The sequence below is a fragment of the Citrus clementina genome, unplaced genomic scaffold (genome assembly GCF_000493195.1).
Source record: "Citrus clementina cultivar Clemenules unplaced genomic scaffold, Citrus_clementina_v1.0 scaffold_5, whole genome shotgun sequence".
Lineage (NCBI taxonomy): Eukaryota > Viridiplantae > Streptophyta > Magnoliopsida > Sapindales > Rutaceae > Citrus > Citrus x clementina.
In genome coordinates, this window is record NW_006262201.1 from 11,631,417 (window position 1) to 11,645,338 (window position 13,922).

A 13,922-nucleotide genomic window follows, 5' to 3' on the forward strand; every position below is an offset into this window, starting at 1 on the left:
TTTTTTGGTATAACTTCACTGAACAACATAATTATTTACATTTTCTCAAACATAAATAGGTGATGGAACTTATAAGATATCGGATAATACTCCAAATCGGAGTGGGTCAAGATGATAAGTTGATAAAGAAAATGTTTTTTTTTTTAAAGGCTCAAAAGGGTTAACTATGGATATTTAATAAAAGGGATGGCTAGAAAGGCTCAAACGGATCAAAGATGGCCTTTCCATCGTCTTTTAGGGCTCTAAATAACCTTCCATATCTACTAGTTAGATGGGCCTCCAAATGTAACAACACACTTTTTTTTTCTTTTTTTTTTATTAAGGGTTAACTCAAAAGAAATCTAGAGATCGTGTATACAATAATAAACTGTTAAGCTGTATAAAGAATGGGCAAAAGGGTTACTCTACAAGAAAAAATGATAGGCTCAAAAACTCACTTGGTACTTATTATGACATGTTCATTCCTTCAAGCAACGCATATTTTTCTCCGACATCAACATGTAGAGTAGCAAACATAATGTAACATCACTTAAGACCAAAGATAATACAAATACTAAAATTTAAAATTAATCATGTCATCTAATGTTAAAACAAATCACATAATTTTTTTTTTAAACAACATTCTACCCCCCAACCTATTCTAAACATGAAAGGAAAATATGTATGCAGAGATATGAAAATGATGCATAAAAACTAATTAGAAAAGTTACACTTAAAATGATAGAAAACGAAAATGGTTTTTTTTTTTTAACTTAGAAGATGCGTTTCTAGAGGCACTACTCTCCATATTCAGCCATCTTCGACTCAAAAGTTGGAAAATGTATATTTATAGAGGAGAAAATAAAAAGAAGAAGAAAAATGAACATCAAAACTTAATAAAGAAAAAGAAATTTTTTTTTTTCGAACAATGAAGATGCGTTTCTAGAGTAACTACACTCCATATTCAGCCATCTTCAACACAAAAATTTAGCAACAGTTAGTTTCTACAACAAAAAATTAGTAAAAACTTAACCAAGATTCCACAATTGTCGACTATTCCCTCCCCCCAACCAGAACGAAACATTGTCCTCAATGTTGTAAAGGAAAGAAGTAGAGTTTAGAAGACATCACCTGGGTGGTGCAACACAGAAGAAAATATTTACAGGCGGAGAGTTAAATCTAATTTGTACTTCTTACTGCGGCTACTGTTACCATCATTATGTGGATGCTCCAACACAAAGGTCCAGGGGTCTGGCTCCGGTTTATAAGCTTGTAACAGATCAAGTAGCTCATTAGCAGTGTGAGCACAAATAAAAAGTTTTTTCACATTAGAAGGAATGAAATAGTTTTTTATTGCATGGTTAAGAAATGCGATAAAGCCATCATAAAAGTTATTGACATTTAACAAACCGATGGGTTTCTGGTGGATGTGCAGATGGGCCCAAGATGCTAGTGTGATAAGTGCCTCTAGTGTTGCAAGATCTCCTGGAAGGAAAATAAAAGCATCAGCATGATTAAGCATTTCAGTCATTCTTTCTTGCATACCTGAGACGACTAACTCTTTTCCAATTGATGAGTCAGACGAACTGCCCAATGGTTTTAAGACTCTTGGGATGATGCCTAACACTTGACTTCCTCTGATAAAAGCTACTTCTGAGACCATTTTTGATAACCCTCGATTACCTCCTCCATACACCAAGTGTAATTTTCTCGCTGTTATGCTTCGACCAAGATCTATAGCTGCCTCAACGAACTCTTTATGTTTGCCATATGTAAATCCAGAAAGCACACAAATGTTCTTGAATTGTCTATTGGGAGTAGCTGCCATTGTGATACTTCGCAAAAATAATTTGTGAGTGATTGACAAAGAAAATCACATTTAAGAGTCTTGGTGATAGTGGGTCATAGTTGTGTATGAGGTCACATGTCCATGTCAAATAACGCGTAAAGCACGTGGCTCGCGAGTCAAAAAGAAAACAGTAAAAAGGGAAAAGCAAACAGTAATAAAGAAAAAGCAAACAGTAATAAAATTATTAAAGACAATAATGCAAACAATAAGACACTAGTGAAATAAAATAACAATAAAGTAAAAGGATATTTACAGGTAGTTGCGACTGTGGCTCACATCTTCCTCTGGTTTTACGTCCAGAAACGGCTTGAACGCCCTCTATGGGTCGAGGATAGGCTTCCTATCCAGTTTTCTTATAAACTGGCAAACATGGTCATTTATAGTCAGATTCCCGAGACTATATCGTGCATGCTCTTTCTGGAATAATGGCCATAACTGGAGAATCGCTCCTTGCACATATCCACTGGGATGCGTTTCAAGAGACAAAAGGATATCATCCAATGACTCCTTATTCAAGCCATCCCTAATGAATTGAATCTTATCTTCCCTGTTATCAGACACCATTCCTAAAGAACATGGGTTTCTATTGCAACTCATTCTGGCACACTTATGACAAGCAACAGAAATTCTTCGAGCTCGTCGTTTTCTTGCATAATTTCCTTTACCACAACCAGGCATGTATGCAATAAATTTTGGAGGTAACTCACCCGCCGATCGTACTTTTGCCTCAATTAACCAACGGATATCAGCAGGTATGTTATTCCTCATGAGTAATCGCATGCGTTCGGACCGAGCTTTATAGATCGTAAGGAGGGCATTCTGAGGAAGTGAAGGGAATCGCTTGTGAAGCTTCGCTAGAATCTCGTTTCTGTCCATACCTTCGCCTCAGAATATCAGTTATTATGGGAAATTGAAGTAACCGACTTGATTATCACGGAGTACCGTTATCCGCCACTTCACCGGGGTAACAAACTAAAGCACTCAAACAGAAAAAATAAATTAAAACACACAAAGAAAATTAAAATCGTCCTCTTATTGAATTTACCTCAAGCTCCAACTGGATGTCGTAAACACTTCTCTCAATGTCTCTGAGTTGGCTTTCTAAACCCTCAACATAGGCTACTAACTCTGGTGGCTGTAGAGCCCAAATGCGATGTGTTTTACAAAATTGAATCTGCCGTTTGAGATGAGTTTTGACACGTTGAAGTGGTTTAAGAATGTTCAGGAGGAACGGTCTAAGTAAGGTACTCATGAGTAAAAATGATAAAAGAAAACTTAATAGTTAAACAAACACACTTATGCAAAAATAATTTCAATTAGCAGAAGAATAATATAAAGAAAGAAAACAAAATCAAATCAACGAAAAGAAAAATCAATTCAAATTTGGTGGGTCACTCAAATTTATTTCGGTGTCTTCGTCATGTGGTTGGTACTCTAGATATGGCTTTAATCTTTGATCATTAACTTTAAATGTGACACCGTTCTTTGGGTCCTTAATTTCAATTGCCCCATGTGGAAAAACAGTATGAACAATAAAGGGACCAGACCAACGAGAGCGTAACTTACCTGGGAATAGGTGCAAGCGAGAATTGAATAAAAGCACTTTCTGACCTGGAGTGAACGATTTCCTCATAATTTGCTTATCATGGAAGACTTTCATTCGTTGCTTGTAAATCTTGGCATTTTCGTATGCATCATTGCGAATTTCTTCAAGTTCTGCCAGTTGTAATCTTCTTTCTGAGTTGGCTTGTTGCATGTCAAAATTGAATTTCTTGATGGCCCAATATGCACGATGCTCGAGTTCCACAGGTAGGTGGCAAGCTTTTCCATACACTAGTCTGTAGGGTGACATCCCAATCAGGGTCTTGAAAGCCGTTCTATATGCCCATAATGCATCATCAAGTCTTAATGACCAATCTTTCCTGTCTGGCCTCACCGTTTTTTCTAATATGTGCTTTATTTCTCGATTGGATATCTCAACTTGGCCACTAGTTTGTGGATGATATGGGGTTGCCACTTTGTGTGTGATTGAATACTTTGTCAAAAGAGCTTTGAATGCTTTGTTACAAAAGTGGGCACCACCATCACTGATTATTGCTCGTGGGAATCCAAAGCGTGAAACAATGTTGCTTTTCAAAAATGCTATCACCACCTTGTGATCATTGGTTCTGCATGAAATTGCTTCTACCCATTTGGATACGTAGTCAACAGCAACCAATATGTATTGATGGACAAAAGACGGGGGAAAGGGTCCCATGAAGTCGATACCCCATACGTCAAAAATCTCAACCACTAAAATTGGATTTAGTGGCATCATGTTCCTTCGTGTAATGCTCCCCATTCGTTGACACCTATCACATGAAGAACAGAAAGTGTAAGCATCTCGAAATATAGTTGGCCAATAGAAACCACATTGTAAAACTTTAGTCGCTGTTTTCTTAGCGCTGAAATGGCCTCCACAAGCTTGTTCTAACAATTTGGTCTGCACAATACTTGAATAAAAATGGGTCATCCCAAAAGAAATTCTTTATTTCTGCAAAGAATTTAGCCTTGTCTTGCTTGGTCCAATGCTCAGGAAGTTTACCTGTAACAAGATAATTAACTATATCAGCATACCAAGGTAATACTTCCACACTCATTAATTGTTCATCTGGAAATGACTCATTCAATATTAATGGCTCTGTAATTGTGTCAAGATGGAGACGAGAGAGGTGGTCCGCCACAACATTTTCTGTCCCTTTTTTATCTTTGAATTCCAAGTCAAATTCCTGCAAAAGTAACACCCAACGAATTAGTCTAGCTTTTGCATCTTTCTTTGTGACAAGATATTTAAGAGCAGCATGATCTGTGAACACGATTATTTTACAACCAATGAGATAAGATCGAAATTTCTCTAATGCAAACACTACTGCTAGCATTTCTTTTTCAGTAGTTGAATAGTTCAACTGTGCATCATTCAATGTCATACTAGCATAGTAAATAACGTGGGGAATTCGATCAACTCTTTGTCCTAATACTGCTCCTACTGCATAATCAGATGCATCACACATGAGTTCAAATGGTAAACTCCAGTTCGGGGACTGAATGATGGGTGATGATGTCAACAAATGCTTTAATTTTTCAAACGCAACAAGACATGAATCATCAAAGACAAAAGGTACATCCTTAGCAAGTAAATTGCATAAGGGTCTAGAAGATTTGCTAAAATCTTTAATGAAACGTCTATAGAACCCAGCATGCCCAAGGAAAGATCTTACTTCTCTGACTGTTTTGGGTGGAGGAAGATTAGAAATGAGATCCACCTTGGCTTTGTCAACCTCAATACCTTTGCTCGAAATGATGTGACCAAGAACAATACCTTGTTTTACCATAAAATGGCATTTCTCCCAATTTAAGACTAAGTTCTTCTCGACACATCTCTGCAGAACTAGTGTTAGATGATGTAAACATTGATCAAACGAGTCACCAAAGACAGAAAAATCATCCATAAAGACTTCAAGGAATCGTTCCACCATATCAGAAAAAATGCTTAACATGCATCGTTGAAATATAGCAGGTGCATTACATAATCCAAATGACATTCTCCTATATGCAAATGTGCCAAAAGGGCAAGTGAAAGTAGTTTTCTCTTGATCTTTTGGTGCTATGGGAATCTGATTGTATCCTGAGTAGCCATCTAGAAAGCAATAAAATTCATGGCCTGCTAATCTATCAAGCATTTGATCAATAAATGGTAAAGGAAAATGGTCTTTACGTGTGACAGAATTCAACTTTCTATAATCAATGCATACACGCCATCCTGTAGTTACTCTAGTGGGTATCAATTCATTATCAACATTCGTAACTACTGTGACTCCTGACTTTTTGGGGACAACTTGTACAGGACTGACCCATGAACTATCAGAAATGGGGTAAATGATACCAACATCTAATAGCTTAAGGACTTCTGTTCTAACAACTTCTTTCATATTAGGATTTAACCGACGTTGCATCTCTCTAGTAGTTTTAGCATTTTCATCAAGGTGAATGTAATGCATGCAGTCTACTGGGTTTATACCTTTTATGTCTGCTATGGTCCATCCTAATGCCCCTTTGTGCTCTTTCAAAACATCTAACAACTTACCTTTTTGTTCGTCATTGAGGGATGATGAGATGATTACCGGTAGAGTACTTTCTTCTCCCAAAAATGCATATTCTAATGTGTTGGGTAATGGTTTGAGCTCGAGTTTCGGTGGTGATTCTGATGATGGGATGAGTTTCTTCTCTGATGGTGCTAGTTGTTCAACTCTTGACTTCCATTTATTAGTGTCCATGGATGGTGCTGAGTCAAGTAGGGCGTTGACCTCATCGACCGATCTGTCAATATCAAAATCCAAACCAAAGTGAGTTAAACATGTTTGTAAAGGATCATCACTAAGGTTTGAAATAAAAGTATCATCAACTAATGCTTCAATTAAATCCACATCAACAATTCCATCATCTGCACTGTGAGGTTGTTTGGCAATGTTGAAGATGTTCAGCTCCATAGTCATGTTGCCGAAGGACAACTGCATATTTCCAGTCCTGCATTGAATGTGAGCATCCGCAGTTGCCAAGAAAGGTCGGCCTAGAATAATGGGGATGTGCTTCCTTGAATCCTGTATTGGTTGAGTGTCAATTACAATAAAATCAACAGGAAAATAAAACTTGTCTACCTGGATAAGCACGTCCTCCACAATACCACGAGGTATTTTCGTGGACCGATCTGCAAGCTGTAACACCACTGGAGTTGGGTGTAATTCTCCAAGTCCAAGTTTCACAAATACTGAATAAGGCAACAAATTTACACTAGCTCCTAAATCCAACAAAGCATTCTCAATTGTGTGGTTCCCTATACTACATGAGATAGTGGGGGAGCCTGGGTCTTTGCATTTTAAAGGAATTTTATGTTGGAGTATAGAACTAACATTTTCTATTAAAAATGCCTTCTTTTGAACATGCATATTTCTCTTTTTAGTACAAAGGTCTTTAAGAAACTTGGCATAAGATGAAACTTGTTTAATAGCATCAAGCAAAGGGATGTTAACACTTACCTGTTTGAAGATTTCAAGAATCTCACCTGTGGATTTTCCCTTTTTTCCTTTAGCTAACCTCTGAGGAAATGGAGCCTTGGGAACATATTCTTGTGGGTTGGTTTCTTCTTTCTCCTCCGGTGATGAGTCATCAACATTCATAGGTACAATTTGATTTTCTTTTGTCACTGGCATCTCCACTTTGTTGTCGACTTCTTTTCCTTTTCTCAAGGTCATGACTGCTTTGACCTCTCCATGCTGCTGTGGTGAACTGGTACTTGCTTCATGTACTCCTTTAGGGTTAGGCACTAGTTGACTTGGAAACTTACCTTTCTCAACGGTCATTGCCAAGGTCTGAACTGAATAAGCAAGTTGTCACACCATCTTCTCGAGGCTTGAAACTGATTGGGCTTGTGAGTTGAAGCCCACTCTCAACTCATTTCGTAGTCCATCAATGGTGCGATTCTGTTGCTCAATCGTAGAGTGAGTAACATTCTTGAGATTCTGGAATGCATCCTCCCATGGTCTGGGTTGAGAGTAGTTCTGGTTCTGATTGTATGGTCTAAATGGGGGCTGAGAGGCTTGAGGATTTTGAGAAATTTGTTGCATTGGTGTGGGTTGTAATTTGATGGCTTTCTCATTACACCTATGGCATTGGCTTGATCTGAGTATGAGTCATGGTCATGTGGTTCTGTTGATTTCGCAGTTGATAACGATGCTATTTGTCGAGCAAGACCTTCAACCATCTCCTTGACTTCTTTGATTCCCGAAGTTGATTCGCCAATTTGAACCTCATTCACTCCTTTAATTCTTCTAGTATTCCTGAGTGATCGACTCCGTTGTTGGGAATTATCTGCTTGTCGCTGGAAGAATTCCCAAATTTCTGATGCACTTTTTGACATTAGCTCTCCTCCACTTGTTGCCATTAGCCATTCTTGCACATTTGGTAGTAATCCCTCCAAAAAGTATTGACATTGGTGCCATTTCTCGTACCCATGATGTGGACACTTCAAGAGTAGCCCATTGAATCGCTCCCATGTTTCGAAAAATTGCTCGTCCTCTCTCTGGGTAAACTCCGAGATTTCCCTGCGAATAGCATTGGTTTTATGCACTGGGAAATATTTATTTAAAAATTTTGTAACCATTTGTTCCCACGATGAAATGCTATTGCCAGGTAAAGTATTTAACGATGAACGAGCTCTATCCTTTAAAGAAAATGGGAATAGTCTAAGTTTGACATCATCGTCTGAAAAATTCTCGTATTTAAAAGTTTGACAAATAGCATGAAAATCGTTCAGATGATTATATGGGTCCTCATTTTCTAGGCCATAGAATGTGGGGAGACAATTTAGCACACTAGGTTTTAATTCAAAACTCCTAGCAGCTACATTTGGGTATCTTATGCAAGATGTGCTCAAATTAGCTAAGGGACTAAAATAGTCTTTAAATGGCCTCTCCTGTGGTGCTTGTAAATCCATTTCAAATTTATTTTTAATGTTCTTTTGTGTGCGAAGTGTTTTTTCTAATTCAAGGTCTATAGGTTCAAGATTAGGTAATAATGACCTACGACCATGCATGCAAAACAAATAAAATAAAAATAAAGATGGGAACAAAACAAATAAAAATAAAGAAGAGGGAGAAATTACGATACTAACCTTATTGCGCTATTACAACCTTACTATAAAAATACACAAAAACAAATACGTGAAATAAATCAACTAAAAATAAATTAATAAGATAAACAAACAAAAAAAAATTACAAAGAAAAATAAATTGAAAATGAAATTACAGAATTTTAAAGAAGAGAAAAAGAAAAAAATACTAACCTTTAAATGTAGATTCACTTTTTTTTTTCTTTTTTTTTAATAAAAATAAAAAAATACAAGAAAACAAATAAAAGAAATTATTCACAAAAATTAATTATATGAATTAAAAGTACTTACCTCCCCGGCAACGGCGCCAAAAACTTGTTGTGCAAATTTTAATGTACTCGCAAGCGCACGAATCTATTATAGTATAGATCAATGGTGACGAGTGTCGATCCCACGAGGAGGTAGATTTTAATTGTGTAGAATTAATTTTGTAAATGAGAGATTGGATTTGTGGTGGAAATGATTTGGAATATGCTAAAACTTAAATTAAAATGGCGAGAATAAATTCTAAAATTGGAATTGAAATGGGAAGAATAAATTGAAGAGAAATCTATTGAAATGACGTACTTTGGTATCTGGATCCGTATCAACATGCATCATGGGCTAAATAATCCGTATTAATGTCAATTAAATCATGAGGGGGGAATCCACACCTCATGAACCACGCTCTAATCAATATGGTGCTAAGGGCTTATCGTGCCAAAAAATAATATCCTTGTACTAGAGGGCCGGTGAAACCAAGGCGTTACTAAACAAGATTAGTATTATTTGTCGACGAGAAGTCAAAACATCCACAAAAACTAGAGGGGAAGAGAAAATAAATTTACCAAATAAAGCCCATGACACATGTTGAGACTTCACCTTCAACCCAAGCTTGAAAGAAAATTAGCTACTCATAATTGAACTAGGGGCAAAATGAGAGTTTATTAAAATACGAAGAAAATACAAGATGGAGAGGGAATTACAGAAAACAGAGTCCAAAAATGGATTCAGAGATATCAAATTAGGGGGGAGAGGCCCCCTTTTTATAGATACATGGAGTAAATCATGGCCATCGGATTAAAAACAGTTTGGACGCTCAGGATTGCGCCACGTCATCAGTCAACAGTCCACGTTTTGACCACGCGGATGAACAGTAACACGGTTTGACCCGACTTTGAATAGTAACGCGGTTTGACCCGGATGAACAGTAACGCGGTTTGGTTGAAAATAATCCTGTGTGATGCATGCACCGTACGCGAGATTTTTCGTCCACTGATATGCTGCCACGTCACCATCAACAGTACATAAGAATTTTAGTCCAACAGGATCGTGACACATCATCGGTCAATGCCACATCATCGGTCAATGCCACGTCATCGATCCGTCTATGTGAACAGTGCCGTGAACAGTAATGTATACAGTCCCGTATACGTGAATAGTACCGTACATGTGAATAGTGTCATTTTTCCTTTTATGCTCCTCCTAAGGTTTTCGACCGTCCTGAGTTCAAAAGTGATGTCCGTTTTGCCGTCTGATCTCTCCTTTATTGTGAAATGACTATAATACCCCTAAAATACATAAATTACTTAATTAAAATAAAACACACGTAATTAAATCACAAGAATGTTAAATACATAAAAGTAAGGGTTGTTAGTAAGACTTGAAATGTAAAATGACGGTTTTCTCCTTTATAAATATGCATTTTCTAACACTCAACAGTGGTAATGCCCTGTTAGCATCATACAAGAGGCTTGCTGACAAACCTCCATTATTAATCTATGACCTAAAAGGACATGTTACAATAGTACATCTAATATATAGTATAATACATTATCAACAAGAATACTCTCCTCACATCTGAGCATACATCTCAAACTATCCACTTTAACTTTTTCCATGAAATATTTCACTCCATATGTCGTAGCAAATTATAACATGGCAGAATAAAGGTTTTAGTATAAACATTTTTTAGGGCCCCAATAAATCGAAGAAATTTATTCCAAAAGAAAAGGGAAAGAAAGTACAATAATAAAGGAAAGTCAAAGCCACGTGAGAATAACTAGAATCCAAAAGAAATCTAACACTAGTAAATCAAGGAACAAATCTAATAGAGAATTTGACATACATAATCATTCTAAGGTCCTCAAAAGGTAAATAGAATCCAGAACATTACAGATCGTTATAGGTACAAAATATTCCCAAATAAATACTGCTAATGAACAAATATTTGCAAGTTAGGAGAAATGATATACTCACAAATTGGGTCCATGATGCTACCAACAACTTTCTAGTCAAAGAACTGTTTATTATTCATTATATAAACACTAGTAAATAAAACAAAACAAAACAAAAAAAGACAGAATAGAAAGATCCAACAACCATTAAAGCAACATTCAATACTTGAATTGCCAACCATCTCCATTGGCCATGAAATATCCCCATTTCCATCAAGGCCAATATATTACAAGTCCTGATTTGAAACTAGTAAATGTTCTGCCCAAAAAATGACACAAATACACATTCCTAAAAAGACAACTTTTATTATATAAAAATGTAATTAATATGATATAAGCCAACCTCCCATTCTCCCACGGCAAGCCAAGCCCAGCCATCCAAGAAGAAAGCAAAACATGTGTTAATACTATTCTTACCCTATTTTCCCACATTAAAAAAAAAATTAAGGTTTCAAAAGCCTTCTACTCTTCTCTACCAGATAAAGCAGCCAAAAAGAACACGAGACTAAATGAAATCAACTACTGAAATGCGTGCTTCTTAAACAAGAATGATATCAAATACACAAATGAAAAAATTTCAAAAAATTTTTAACCAAGTAGCCGATTTCAATCCAATACATTAATACACTACTAGAAAAATGGTCTTTATTGACATTAGAATAGTGTCAGTAATTACTTTCAGTGACACTTGTTAATTGTGTCAGTAATCTGGGAGTTAGAAAAATAGTGACACTTGTAAGTGGTGTCAGAAATTACTATTACTACAGTATCACTAATATTATGACACCATAGTATTAGTAGTTGTTGATATTATATTAGTGTCTATAATTATTGTTACCATGATATCACTGTTTAATTTATTTAAAAAATAAAAATTTGAATTGGATCATTGCCTATTGATTTATTGGTAAAATTAAAAGGCGCCATAAAATTTAAAAAACTTAATTTATATTACAAAATCTTTCATTTCATATTTAAATATTATTAATATGTCACAATTATACCAAATACAAATTAAAACAAGTACTAAAAGAAACATACAAATTTAGAGTATCTCAAATATAGTTTGAAATGCCCACAAGTAGATATTTAGATTGAAAAAAAAAATACAAGTATTTAGTTTGCAACAAAATTCTCCTTATTGCCTCCACACCTTGAACTTCATTGTTTTCCCACCTATAAGTGTAACATATAGAATTAATTAGTTTGCTACACAAATTAAGTGTCGGACATTTACAAGCAAAAATATACTCATACATTACATGATTATTGAATGCTACAAATAACTTGACAACAAATGCGGCCTACACATACGAAAGATCATCAATAGTGTATTCATAACATTCAACATCAACTCCAATTACTAACAAGTATATATTACTAACCTCAAAACTAAACAATAATTTATAACCAAACACTTGACATTTTCTAGAAATTATAAAAAGCAATAACATAGTAATAAACAGTACCACTTGACAGTAGTTACCAAAGATCCTAAAAAAGCTTAGAATTGATATTAATCCTTTTTATCTTAAGTATTCTTAGGCTATCACTAATGAATTATATAAGTATCCCTAAGCCAAAAAATGAAAAAGGTATACTACCAAACTCTTGTAATACTTTTCAATTTCCTATCAAATCTTCAACACACAATGATAACAATCATGAGTCAAAATACAACATCAACCTCCTAGAAACTTCACTTCAGCAAATGGAAAACTAAACATATTCAGTTATAGAGGTAAAGCAATACAAAAAGGCTTAAGGTCATTGAGATAAAGAAACCAAAGGAAAGATTAAAGAAAGATCACTAGATCAATTATATATAGAGATCTCTCAATCATTCACTTACACACGATGCACTGTCGATTATTTAAAAAGGATGGAGCTTATTTTGCCAAGGTGATGATTCTTTATGTTTGTCTCTCAAAATAGCCATAAGAGTATTAATATATTCTCATTTTATGGTAGAGAGGTGAAGTCCATTAATAGAAATTCCAAATCCAAAATACAGATACAGAATATAAGACAATAAAACATATATGTTATATTTAAATAAACCATCAAGCAATGATTAAATAAAGCATTACTTGAATGAGTTCAGCTCCTCCCCATGGGAGATAAGACAAAATGCAAGTTTTATAAAAGTTAGCACATGCTAGCTAGAAAGGATTTATTTTGACTTCATCCGTAGTTTGCTGAAGAATTTTGCTGCACATTTATAGAATAGAAATTTTTAAATCCTGTTTGAAATGTAACCTAAAAAAAAAAGTATAGAGACTAAATACGTAAACTTCATAAATGCACATGAATACTCCTAAGCTTCATGGATAAACTTGAATGACAAATATATTTTTTTAATGCATTAAAGTACCTATTAAACCAAGCATGTAATTTGACCAACGCGGTAACGCCCTGCTATTATGATACAAGAGGCTTGCTAATATATGACCTAAAAGGACATGCTACAATAGTACATCTAATACATAGTATAATTCATCATTAACAAGAGAACTCTCCCCACATCTGAGCATGCATCTCAAACTATCCACTTTACAATTTCTTCCAAGATATATTTCACTCCATATGTCGTAGCAAATTATAACTTGGCAGAATAAAGGTTTTAGTATAAACTTTTTTTAGGGCCCCAATTAATCGAAGAAATTTATTCCAAAAGAAAAGGGAAAGAAAGTACAACAATAAAGGAAAGTCAAAGCCACGTGAGAATAACTAGAATCCAAAAGAAATCTAACACTAGTAAATCAAGGAACAAATCTAATAGAGAATTTGACATACATAATCATTCTAAGGTCCTCAAAAGGTAAATAGAATCCAGAACATTACAGATCGTTATAGGTACAAAATATTCCCAAATAAATACTGCTAATGAACAAATATTTGCAAGTTAGGAGAAATGATATACTCACAAATTGGGTCCATGATGCTACCAACAACTTTCTAGTCAAAGAACTGTTTATTATTCATTATATAAACACTAGTAAATAAAATAAAAGACATAATAGAAAGATCTAACTACCACTAAAGCAACATTCAATACTTGAATAGCCAATCATCCCCATTGACCATGAAATATCCACAGCTCCCATCAAGGCCGGTATACTGCGAGTCCCTATTTGAACAAGTAAATGTTGTGCTCAAAATATGACACAAATAC

General features: G+C 35.3%; 1 non-coding gene across 1 annotated transcript; it reads left to right on the forward strand.

Annotated features, from left to right (window-relative positions):
* The first annotated feature begins 7,869 nt into the window (after positions 1-7,869).
* On the forward strand, positions 7,870-7,973 carry LOC112098676. Its single transcript, XR_002905786.1, has one exon. It is a non-coding gene; the product is annotated as a small nucleolar RNA R71 (small nucleolar RNA).
* Positions 7,974-13,922: the final 5,949 nt, after the last annotated feature.